Below are 12,804 nucleotides of genomic sequence, written 5' to 3' on the forward strand. Positions count from 1 at the left end.
TAATTTATTGAGTCAAATATATTTTGACATATGGTTTGCATATCTCATATTTGTGGCAGCTAGGGTCTTTTATGCTGCCTGCACATTTAGTTTCCGATGTTAATATCTCCACAATTTCTACTAATTTTTCAATTGTTTTAGTGTCGGCCATCCCTGCAATTGGATACACTTTCTCCGTGGTGATTGGTCGAGCAGATTCAGCGAGTTAAAACAAAACGTTTAGAACGAGCAGCAGTGTCATAGTTTTCACAAATGCTGATCTCGCCATAATAACTGCAAGAAAGAATCTTTAAGCAAAGAAATGCGAAGAAAGGAAAACAGGAAGAATATGTTTAGTGATAGAGAATTTATAGAGAGAGCACATTGTCATGGAGTACGTGAAACTTTGAAATTCGCTGAAGAATGGTGTGATTCAAGTAAAATAAAAATATGGCGCGTTGAATAGCAGCATTCCAAGTGGCGGCAGAGGGACTTTGGTGGTGCTAATGGTGCTTTTATGACTTAATGTTTGAAATTCGCTAACAAGATTGATCTTTAAAGTAAAAATATAACGCGTTGAAGAGGCGGAAGAACCACATTCATTATCATCATCTTGTTTTTCAAGGAAAATTATCACATCGTCATTAGTGATAAGAATTAAAAAAAACATTATTGGTCGATTTCTGGTTGATTATCTCTGCATTCAACCATGTGTATGGTTGATTGAAGAGATAAAAACAATATTATTGGTTGATTTCTGGTTGATATTCTTGATCATCAGAATATCAAGAAATTACTTGGATAAATATTGGTTTTTCAAAAATATTTTATTTTAAAGATTTGTGAAAATACAATTTTAACAATTTAATTCTTATTTCAAAAATTAATAATTTAGGAATACAATGTAGAATTGAGATAATCTAGCATCAATGTTCCACAACCATTAAATGTGAGTCAACCTATAGTACGATTCATTAAAGGGATTCTAAGAGGAAATAATGTTACATGTAAAAAGTATTTATTTATTTATTGTGGAATTAAATAGTAGAATGATTAGAAATTATAAACATTAATAAAGGCTCAACGAAAATATAAAAATACATGAGAAAGGAGAAAATTGACTAAGTAAAGATTATGACATGATAGAAATTATTTGTACACTGTACCATTTCAATAGAATATTAAAAAACAAAGGAAAAAAAATACAAGATAGAAAGCCCCTTTGATAAAATGTTTAAAATATTAAAATAATAACACAATTTTTTTAGTTTTGATTTCAAAATAAATTCAACTAGATATTCAAATTTCAATGTCACTTTAAAAAAATAGAAAGTTGATAATAACTTTTATTATGATTGATTTACAAAACAACTAATTGAAAAATAATACAAACTTTAAAAATATTAACATATAAACAAAAATCTAAATAAACTATAAACACATATATTCTTCAACCATACAAAGTCTGAGAAATCATAAGTAAATTCTGACCCATAAATGATATAACAAATATTTAATACTTAGGTTTAGATAAGATATATAGTTGCTGTGAACTATTTGACCATTGAACCAATGGATATAATACATACACCATAACAGACTAATGATATAACAGTGAAATCCATTGACTTGAATCATATTTAGGAATGAGATACGAGCGTGTCAACAAGCTATAATGCTTATATTAGTGAATTTAAACTTTTGAATTGGTCAATTTCAGAATTACATGTTCAACTATTCTGATTATGTCCATCTGTAACTTCCCATTATAAATATATTGTATTATGCATCACAGTTTCATTTGATCTCCCCACAATACATTGCTTTCCACCGAGCTCTTCTTTGCTCTTAGTTATTAATGAACGTCAACATTTTCTTCAGTAGTGAAAATGGCATGCTCAAAGTTTATTAGAATTATGATAGTGCTTGCTCTAACTCTTTTATTTGCCCTGCAAGTTTATGCTCGATATAACCAAAGGAGAGATGTAAAAGTAAATGCTGGTGCAGATGACAACTACAACAAGGCAAGCTTTAATAATCTGTTTCAATTTGTGCAAGGACTACATGTAAGTAAGCAAAGGTGCATGAAATCGCTTTATATGCTAATTTTTGAGAGGAAAATTATGCAAATTCAACTAACTATTGCAGAGATCAACGATTATTAACGAACGTCAACATTTTCTTCAATAGTGAAAATGACATGCTCTAAGTTTATTAAAATTATGATAGTGCTTGCTCTAACTCTTTTATTTGCCCTGCAAGTTTCTACTCGATATAACCAAAGGAGAGATGTAAAAGTAAACGCTGGTGCAAATGACAACTACAACAAGACAAGCTTTAATAATCTGTTTCAATTTGTGCAAGGACTACATGTAAGGAAGCAAAGGTGCACGAAATTGCTTCCTATGCTAATCTTTGAGAGGACGATTAAGCAAATTCAACTAACTACTGCAGAGATCTCAAGAAATGTATAATAACAATGGACACATAAAATGGTGATTACCATGGGGAAACCCTTTCAGGAGAAAAATCCCACCCTCCAAAATCTACACAATGTATTATCAAACCAAGGTGATTACAATACACTTGCAATGCAAGTTCTTATAGGAGTGCATGACCACAACTTGAACTTGGAGAGACTCCTTCTAGCACCAGTCTTGTAAACTGAACTCAATTACACAAACACCTCCCTAAGCCCTCCTTTTATAGTGATTTTACAACCTGAAAACCACTTGTGGTTTTGCAAAACCATGGGCAAAACTACCGTGCTACATGTTACCCATTTTTGACATTTATATTTCCAATATGAAAAAAAAACTAGGTTAAAATAGTAATCCCATTCATAATTTTTCCTCTTAGTTTAAACCCCCATAAAAGTGATAAAACAAGCTAATTATGCTCTAAAAATGACCCTCCTATATTCTACTATGGACAGGGCACCTTTTAGTATTTTATATATTCTTTTCCAAAATATAAACAAGTGGAAAACTTCCAAAAAAAAATTCTAGAATTTTCCAAAAAAAGATTGCAAGGTTGAGACACATGCTCTCAACATTCTTCCACTTGTTGATCACCTTGCAAGAGTTAGGGGATTCAAAATATCATGAAGTTAATTGTCAGGAGCTAAGAGGCCCAAAGACTTTGAACACAATCTGAATTTCTCTATGCTCATGGGATTAGTTAATGCATCAAAAATATTCTCCAAATTCTCTACCTTTTCCAGCTTCACCTTGTCGTCCTCAACCATATCTCTCATAAAATGATATTGTACATCAATGTGCTTAGTCCTGGCATGAAAAGTCAAGTTCTTTGATAGGCATATTACACTCTGGCTATCACTATAAATTGTCATTGCACCCTATTTAAACTCTATATCTGAATATAATCTCTTTAGCAAGATAGCTTCATTCCAGGCATGAGTAGCTAACATATACTCTGCCTCAATAGTGGAGAAAGTGACCACAGCCTATCGCTTGCTCATCCAACTAATTTTACCACCAAATAATGTAAATACATATGCACTGGTGGATCTTCTTCTATCAGCATCATCAGCCTAGTGTGAATCCACATAGCCTCGAATATCCAAGGAATACTTGTTTCCTATTCCATGAAAACATATTGAGTACTCTAAGGTACCCCCCAAGTATCTAAAAACTCTTTTTTATTGCATCCCAATGTGTTATTCCTGAATTAGACATATAATGGGAAAGTACTCCCACTGCTTGGGCGATGTCTAGTCTTGTATAGACCATAACATACATCAAACTTCCAACAGCAGTCTGATATGGTACTTGACTCATCTCTTCCATCTCCAATATGGATGTGGGACACTATGAGCTAGAAAGATTTGTTCCCATAATAATAGGAACAGTCAATGGTCTTGAATCCTGCATATTAAACATTTTCAAAATAGCACCAACAAACTTACTCTGGCCTAGCCAAAGCTTTATGTTCTGTCTATCTCTTATAATCTCCATTCCCAGAATGTGCCTAGCTATACCAAGATCTTTCATTTCAAACTTTATTGAGAGTTGAGATTTTAACTCTACAATCAAACCTTCTCCTTTGCCAATAAACAACATTTCATTGACATACAAGGCAATAACTAGGAAACCATCACCATCAGATTTGAAATGTATATAGTGATCAAATTTAGATCACACAAATCTCAAACTCAAAACATATGTATCAAACTTCTGGTACCACATCCTAGGACTCTGTTTTAAAGCTTACAAGGATTTCTTCAATTTACAAACCAAATGACTTTTACCTTTCACCACATAGTGCTCTGGTTGTGACATGTAAATTTCTTCCTCCAAATCTCCATGAAGAAAAGCAGTTTTCACATCCATTTTCTCAATCTCTAGATCATAACCTACTGCAATAGAAAGAAAAAATCTAATGGATGTCATTTTGGCTACTAGAGAAAAAATCTCACCATAATCTACTCCCTCAACCTGAGAGTAACCTTTTGCAACCAGACGTGCTTTATACTTCTCAATGCTTCCATTTGAACCCATCTTCCTTTTGAACACCCATTTAAAACCAATAGGCTTCTGTCCTTCAAGCAATAGTATAAGGTCCCACATTTGATTCCTCTTAAGCGTTGTCATTTCTTCATCTATGACTATTTTCTAGGAGTCTAAATCATTCATACAAAGAGGCTCTTGTATAGATCTCGGTTCATCAATATTAGCATTCAATGCAAATATTCATCTCCAATCATTAGGAGAATACCCATACCTTTTACGTGGTTTCCTTTGTCTAGTAGATCTTCGACCAAGATTAGGTTCTCCCTCTTCCTCTGATGATTTAGAACTCATAGATCTCTCTTCAACATCTCATCTTTCTAAGGGCCTCGATTCAACTTTGTTAGGTGTAGCAAGAAGTCGAATCACATCTTTCTTTTCTTCTATCTATTTTGGCTACAATGTAATAAAATAAGGCTTAGTTTCTCTAAAAATAACACTTCTAGAATAAAATACCTTTTGTGCAATAGGATCCCAAAGCTTGTATCCTTTCACACAATAACTATATCTGATGAAGATACATTTGACAGCTGGATTGTCCAATTTTGTCCACTTCTCCTTTGGCACGTGAGCATATGCTTCACAACCAAAAACTCTCAGATTGTCAGCTTTTGGGCTGACAATGCTTCCATTGGTGTCTTATCAACAAGATTTGATGTAGGAGACATGTTCATCAGGTAGCAGGTAGTGGCTATAGCTTTGGCGCAGAACTTTTGTTCTAGTCCAGCACCGCTCAACATACTCTTAGCCTTCTCCATCAGGGTTCTGTTCACTTCATTCTGATGTGGAGAATATGAAGTTGTCTTCTCTCTTTTAATAGCATAATCTTTACAAAATGTGTCAAAATCATTGGAGTAAAATTCACTACCATTATTAGTTCTCAAACATTTTATTTTCTTTCCAGTCTGCAATTCAACCATTGCTTTAAATTCTTTGAAATGACTAAAAACTTCAGCTTTTCTCCTAAGGACATAAACCCATGTTCTTCTACTAAAATCATCAATGAAAGAAACATAATAAATTGATCTACCAATAGAAGGAACATCAACTAGACCAAATACATCCAAATTGATTAGATCCAAAATACATGAGGAGTTATGAGAACTCGAGTAAAACTGAATGTGGTTTTGTTTACCATAGATACAATGCTCAATAAAAATCAAATTCAAGATTGCAGTCATTTAACCCATCAACAAGGTTCTTATTTTTCAAGGTTTGTGGACCCGTCTCACCTATGTGGCCAAGTCTCTAGTGCCATAACATGGTATTCTCTACAAGAAACTTTGATTTGGTAGACAAAGCACCCTTGGGTACCCAAAAACCATGACCATCTGTTGAAAGAGAAATCCTCTCCTTCTCCAATTGAGTAGTCTTTTTCACAATCTTATCAGAAGTACTATTGCACTCAACCATGCATGCATCAAGCTAGTACAATGTACCCAATCTACTTCCTCTTACTATTACCATAGCACCTCTCACCATTTTTACACTTGCTTTAGAAAACTATACATGCACACTCGCATCTATTAGCTTACTAATAGATAACAAATTCCTTACTAGTCTAGGGATATGCAAGACACCATCAAATCTTCTAATTCTACCATCAAAAAATTTCACACAAATACTTCCATGAACAACAATATCAAGTACTGAGTTATCACCCAAATACACCTTACCACCATCAAAATTTTCATACTTACTAAACTAGTTTCTACAAGGAGTCATGTGGAAAGATGCACTTGAGTCTATTAACCATGCATTTTCACTTGCATGAGTGGCCAAGGCTGCGATGAAAGTATCTCCATCTTCCTTCTAGGACTTAGAATCAAAATCTTCTTCTTCTTCTTCTTCTTCTTCTCTTCTTTGGAGTCCTTTTAGAAGTGTCTAGGTTTGCCACAATTTTAGTAGATTGCCTTGGACTTACCAAGAGATTTTGATCTCCCCTTATTTTTGGACTTAGAATGGCCATACTTCTTTTTGTTCTTACCTCTTTCTTTTGGTCTTCCATGAACGCTCAAATCCTCTTTGGCATTCAGAGAGACCTTCCTTCTCATCTTCTCAAAAATTATAGAACCAACAACATCCTCCATCTTCAAGACAATTGAAGTGCTCCCTATAGCCCTCACAATACTGTCCCATGAGTCTGGCAACAAACATAGCAAGATTTGACACCTTTCTTCTTCATCCATTGGCACCCCTATTGAGGTCAACTGAGTCACCAACATATTAAAGCTTTCTAGATGCTCAAAAATTCATCTACCTTCTTCCATTGTCAAGGAATACAACGTCTTCCTCAAGAAAATCTTGTTCACAAGTGATTTTGCTTGATAGATCTCACTTAGCTTTTTCCAAAGCCTCTTCATAGTAGGTTCTTCATGAACATTAATCAGAATTGAGTCTACAAGACACAATTGAATGAAACGTTTAGTTTTTCTATCTATCACATCATATTTTGTGACTAAAGGTTGATCTATGGGCCTAGACTTTTTCTCATCAATCACATCCCATAGATCCTAATCAATCAATAGATCTTCCATCTTTAGCTTCCACATCTCAAAGTTTGTGCCAAAAAATGTTTCAACATCAATTCTCCCCAACATGCTTGCCATGTTTTCAATCCTGCAACATAGAAATGAAACACTCTACACAAGCTCCTACTCAAACCTTGATTAGCTCAAAAAAGCTTGTACCCAAAAAATAGAACCAAAATTGGCTAGGCTTTGATACTTGTAAGAAAGCAAAGGTGTGTGGAATCACTTCCTCTGCCAATCTTTGAGAGGATGATTATGCAAACTCAACTAACTATTGCAAAGGTCTCAATAAATGAATAATAACATAATCAAAATAACAATGAACACATAACACAATGATTACTATGGGGAAACCCTTTTGAGAGAAAAACCCCACTCTCCAAAACCCGCACAATGTATTATCAAACCAAGATGATCACAATACACTTGCAATGAAAGTTCTTGTAGGAGTGCATCACCAAAAACTTGAACTTGGAGAGACTCCTTCTAGCACCAGTCTTGCAAATTGAACTCAATTACACAAACATCTCCCCAAGCCCTCCTTTTATAGTGATTTTACAACCTAGAAACCACTTGTGGTTTTACAAAACCATGGGCAAATCTACCAGTCCACATGTTACCCATTTTTGAGATTTACATTTCCAATATGGAAAAATAACCAGGTTAAAATGGTAATCCCGTCCATAATTTTGTCTCTTAGTTTAGACCCCCATAAAAGTGACAAAACAAGCTAGCTATGCTCTAAAAATGTCCTTCCTATATTCTACTATGGATAGGGTACCTTTTTGTATTTTATACACTCTTTTCCAAGATATAAACAAGTGGAACACTTCCACAAACAAATTTTTGAATTTTTCAGAACAAGATTGCAAGGTTGAGACACATGTTCTCAATATTGTATTATGCATTATGGTTTCATTCGATCTCCCCACAATGCATTGCATTCCACCGAGCTCTTCTTTGTGCTTAGTTATTAATGAATGTAAACATTTTCTTTAGCAGTGAAAATGGCATGCTCAAAGGTTATTAGAATTATGATAGTGCTTGCTCTAACTCTTTTATTTGCCCTGCAAGTTTCTGCTCGATATAACCTAAGGAGAGATGTAAAAGTAAATGCTGGTGCAGTTGACAACTACAACAAGGAAAGCTTTAATAATTTGTTTCAAGTTGTGCAAGGACTATGATCCTGTACCAACTGCACCCACCATATTCAAAATCCCAACTACCGCAGATAAAAATATGTACTATTACACTATACTCATATTATCACTTGTTCTAAATAATCTAAGAGTAAATTTTATCTTGTATAGCAAGCACCGATTAAAGACGAACTCAAATCATTCTTTTTCATTGTCTCCTTGCTATAGTTTTGAAGTCCAATTCGTAAGATTAGATGTTACATTTAAATATATATTCGTGTTCAATAGATTATAAAATTTCAATTATTTTTGACAGATAATTTTAAAAAAATTGTGAGTGAATTAGTCTTATGAAAAAGGTTTGTAGACCATCTATTATTTTGATTCTTTACCTTGTCGTAGGCAATATACTATTGCAATCACTTATGAATAGCTAGTAATTAATTTTTCCACTCTACTTTTATAGGAGTGGATTGCAAGGAACACTACCCAATAGTTAGGATTGAAATATACAAATAATTTTCTTAGCTATAATAGTTTTTAATGTATTTATATAGTATCCAAAAATAGGGGTTGACCGTGCATAGCCCAGAAGTTACCCTCCACTATCTAACCAATCCCTTTTCTAGTCATACAAAACATAAAAAACATAATAATGTTTAACCCCCTAGTATTAACCTTAAAACACTAGTATACACTTTACTACCCTTAACATTACTATGATGCAAAAAAAATGGTCCAACAGCCTTATTACAAATACTATTGCTAATATAATTATTCATAATAACTAAAAATGCCAGTAGGGGAATAAAGTTCATAATTAAACATAACATTAAACAAATTTTTAAAAAAACAAGCACAATGTCTAATTCCCTTCCTTCTCCTCGATGCCCTCCCCCTTATTTTCATTAGGATCCTCCATGGCCAATTTCTCACCATAGATGGAGTGAGTGTCCTCACTCTCTTTTCCCTCGTCCCTCTCATCCTTGCTTACCTGCAAAAATTAAAGTGTGGTGGTTGTTAAGTGCATGGCTTTAGTGGAGAACTCCACTATGGTTTCAACCTTTGGATGCAGGGCTTCTATGTTATTGGCCAAGTCATGCATCAAATTCTCAAATCTTTCCAGCTGAGTTTTTCTTTGATCATGCCCATGGCTATGATGCCCCTTCTTTCTTTGCTTTTAGTTGTGTCATTTCTTAGGGAAGTAATATCTTCCCCCAAACTTTTATCCAAGGAAGGGTTAGCTTCCAGGGTATCCAAAATGTGAGATGGGTTAGGAAACTCCTTCCCCCCAACTAAGGGTCATAATCTTCCTCTTTCTTTTGCTAGATCACCTCCTTTCACTTTTTGTGGACTCTAAACTGATCTCCTTCTTTGTGGATTCTTAAATTTTTCCATTTTAAGCCTCTACATGACTGCCTCAAAGTTTTATTACTCCACCTAATATATATATTAGAGTCAATAACACTTATGTTTTTCCTATTACTTAGGGAGTAATAGTGGCAATAGGATTAACTAGAAGAGCTAGGTTGAGGGCAAGTTAGAATTTGTAAAGTTTGAACATGGAGGCCCAGTGTAGGATAAAAAAGGATCTTTTTTCTTGTCTATTTCTCCTAACCTTAAATACACTATTCTCCATTGAATGCAAAATAAAGTATGAGAAAGAGATAAAATGGTTTAGAATAGGAAAATTCTAATAATACAACACCCGATGTTCATCTTCAAGAGTTATATAATGCATGATGGCATAGGACACAATGTTGTAGGGTTTGTGTAGGTCCTCTCTAGAAAAGTCACTTCTCACGCAAACAAGCTCCTCCTTAGTGCAAATTTTTTTTTGCTCAGACTCACTTCATCAAAAACTCTGACCTACTTGTGCCAACTCCTGTCCTCGAGAGACAACCCACCAACCTTTGGAAAAAGTTCCTCTGTTATTCCAAATACCAACCCATTAATATTCACATTTCTATTATTCCAAATATCAATGAACTATAGGGATACCTATTCATCATACCCTTCAATGCCCTCCATGAATGATATCAGTCCACCTTCTTGAATATTCACCCATGTTGCATCACTCTTCATGATATAGTTTTCAATCTTGTCTGGTTCAATGCAGTCATTGGCACCCATGTCATCACCTAGTTCATTCACTAAATCCTTAGTGTTCTCTGACATCCTCTTGTTGTAGAACTTGAAGCCAGGGTTGTTTAAAGGTATAATGTTAATAATAAATCTGAAAAAGAAATCAATTCTCATCATAAAATCATAAGGCTTCACATTTTCCAATCCTCATCTGGCTTGAACACATTTGAATTGTACCTTTCCCATCAAAGTCAATCATTTTCAATAGTGTATTGATTAAAGCATAAGGGAATTTCCATTATTATTATATGCAACTCCTACCTTTGTCAGATTTATTGTTCTAACTAAATCCACTTGGATCATCCTCTAACCATAGCAATAAATGTTCATGATGATGGATCAACAAATTAACATATACACGAAATCCTTACAAATCCTAACTTTATGATTTTTCACTCTTCAGTTCTCCCACTCAACTAGATTCACATTAGTATGTCATTTTTTGTACTTCATTGCATTACACTAGAACACATTCTCGTTCCACCATCATTTGTGTAGTGGTGGGGTTTGGCTAACATCATCTCATTCCTTTATTCCTTTTACATTATGACTCACTTTGGCCAGGTCATCTGCAACACCATTACCTTCCTTCTATATGTGATCCATGTGCACTTCAACTAGCCCTTTCAATAGATTGTGGATTTCCTCAATTGCCACTTTTATCTCCTAGTTATACCTATCAGCTTTGTCCTTCACAACATTAATAATAAACATCAAATTTCTCTCAACAACTAGTTTATTAATAATTTTGGCTTATGCTATCCTCATTCCAAATAATATAGCCAAGGCTTTTGCTTCCTTGTTTCTTCCCCCAACAGTTCCCAGCATATGCAACCACCACTTTTTCTATTATTATTCCAAATACTGCATCTATTTGTCATCTCTTCAGTAATGGTTGATCCATAGAAGTTAAGTTTCAACCAATTTTAGAGGAGTCGTACCAAACATTTTTGCATCCAGCATTGGCTTTATAGTGTTTGAATCTTGTCACCTATAGACCTAGGTGTCAAGAATTATCCCATCTCATGTCTTAGCCACTTGAGGGGGTTTAGAGTGGGTTTTCACTACTAGACCTTGCTACATTCTTTCAATATCTTGATCACTTGTTGTGTCACCCCCTTGCTAGAAGCAACCTTGTCCCTAAAACTTTGATTGTTTTGATCCTTCCATATTTTCTAGATGACATAAGGGGGGATGACTCTCTAGAATGTTTTGAGGTATGGGTTGTTAGAGGAACCATCCCAACAAAAAATCTTATGAATTTTCTTATTGAAGCACCACTGAGTCTCCCACAAGGAGAGAACCTCCCTCCAAATCTCCATAGCAAAGGGACAATGTATGAAGTAGTGTTATATGGATTCCACTGCATTATAACCAAACACATAGAAATTAGCCAACTAGAATCCTCTCTTGTGCAAATCATCAATGGTAAGGATGGCCCTATGAAGAGCTATCCACCAAAAGAAATTTATCTATTGTAGGATCCAAGGGTGCCAAACTTTCTTCTAGTCCTTCGAAGCTTCACCACCCTCGAGACAATAAACATAAGAAGATTTTACTATGAACTCTCTAGAGGGGTTAAGTTTCCATATCAAAGAATCCTCCAATGAGATAGAGGGGTTACAATAATTCTATAAAATATCATGAATTTCTTTAAACAACCTTGTTCCCAGATTGTCCTAATTGTAAAGTTTTTCCCATTTGTTATCAATGTCAACATAGCTGCAAACTAGAGTACCATAGAGCCTAGTACGTGACTCTCTTAGTCATTGGAAATTGGTATTCACAAGGGAGCCATCATGTAGCAAGTAATCTTCCTAGAAATCAACTTTGTTCCCACTTGCCACTACCCAATGCGCTCCCTTCTTTAGCATTTTGCATGTTCTCACAATATTGTTCCAAATTTTTGATCTATGGGGGAGTGTCACAGTTCAAAGATGTTAGTGCAAAACTTCACCCTTGTGATACTTAGCCTTGAGAATAATACACCATCTGCTCTAGGAGCACAACAATTTCCAACCAATCATATCCAGGAGGGTGTTATTCAAATGCCCAATTCTTCTAACATTTAGTCCCCCCATTGACTTAGGTTGGTAAATGATGTAACCCAATCCCATCAAAGAATAAATCAAAAATTCACAAAACAAAGATGTTTCAAAATGCCATAATTCTTCATTACAATTTTACAACTCTACTCTGCCTCTACAATGAAAGAAAACAACTTCTTATTACAATCCCCAAAATTACCATATTTGGAAATTTTTTGAGAAAGATGGATTTTTCCAATTTTGGTAATTTTTAAAACTCATCCTATGAATCTCAATTCTTCCCAAGAAAAGTCGCCAACCAAGGCAAGACAAATTGCCAACTAATCAACGAAATCAAAATTATGATTTCAAATTTATTACAAAAATAACTTTCCTAAAAAACAAAAAACAAAAACACAAAGAGCCAATTTCAAAGGTCAAGATGATATTCTAG

This window comes from Cupressus sempervirens, chromosome 3 (assembly GCF_028749045.1).
Source record: "Cupressus sempervirens isolate cs-2001-9-10 chromosome 3, ASM2874904v1, whole genome shotgun sequence".
Classification (NCBI taxonomy): Eukaryota; Viridiplantae; Streptophyta; class Pinopsida; order Cupressales; family Cupressaceae; genus Cupressus; species Cupressus sempervirens.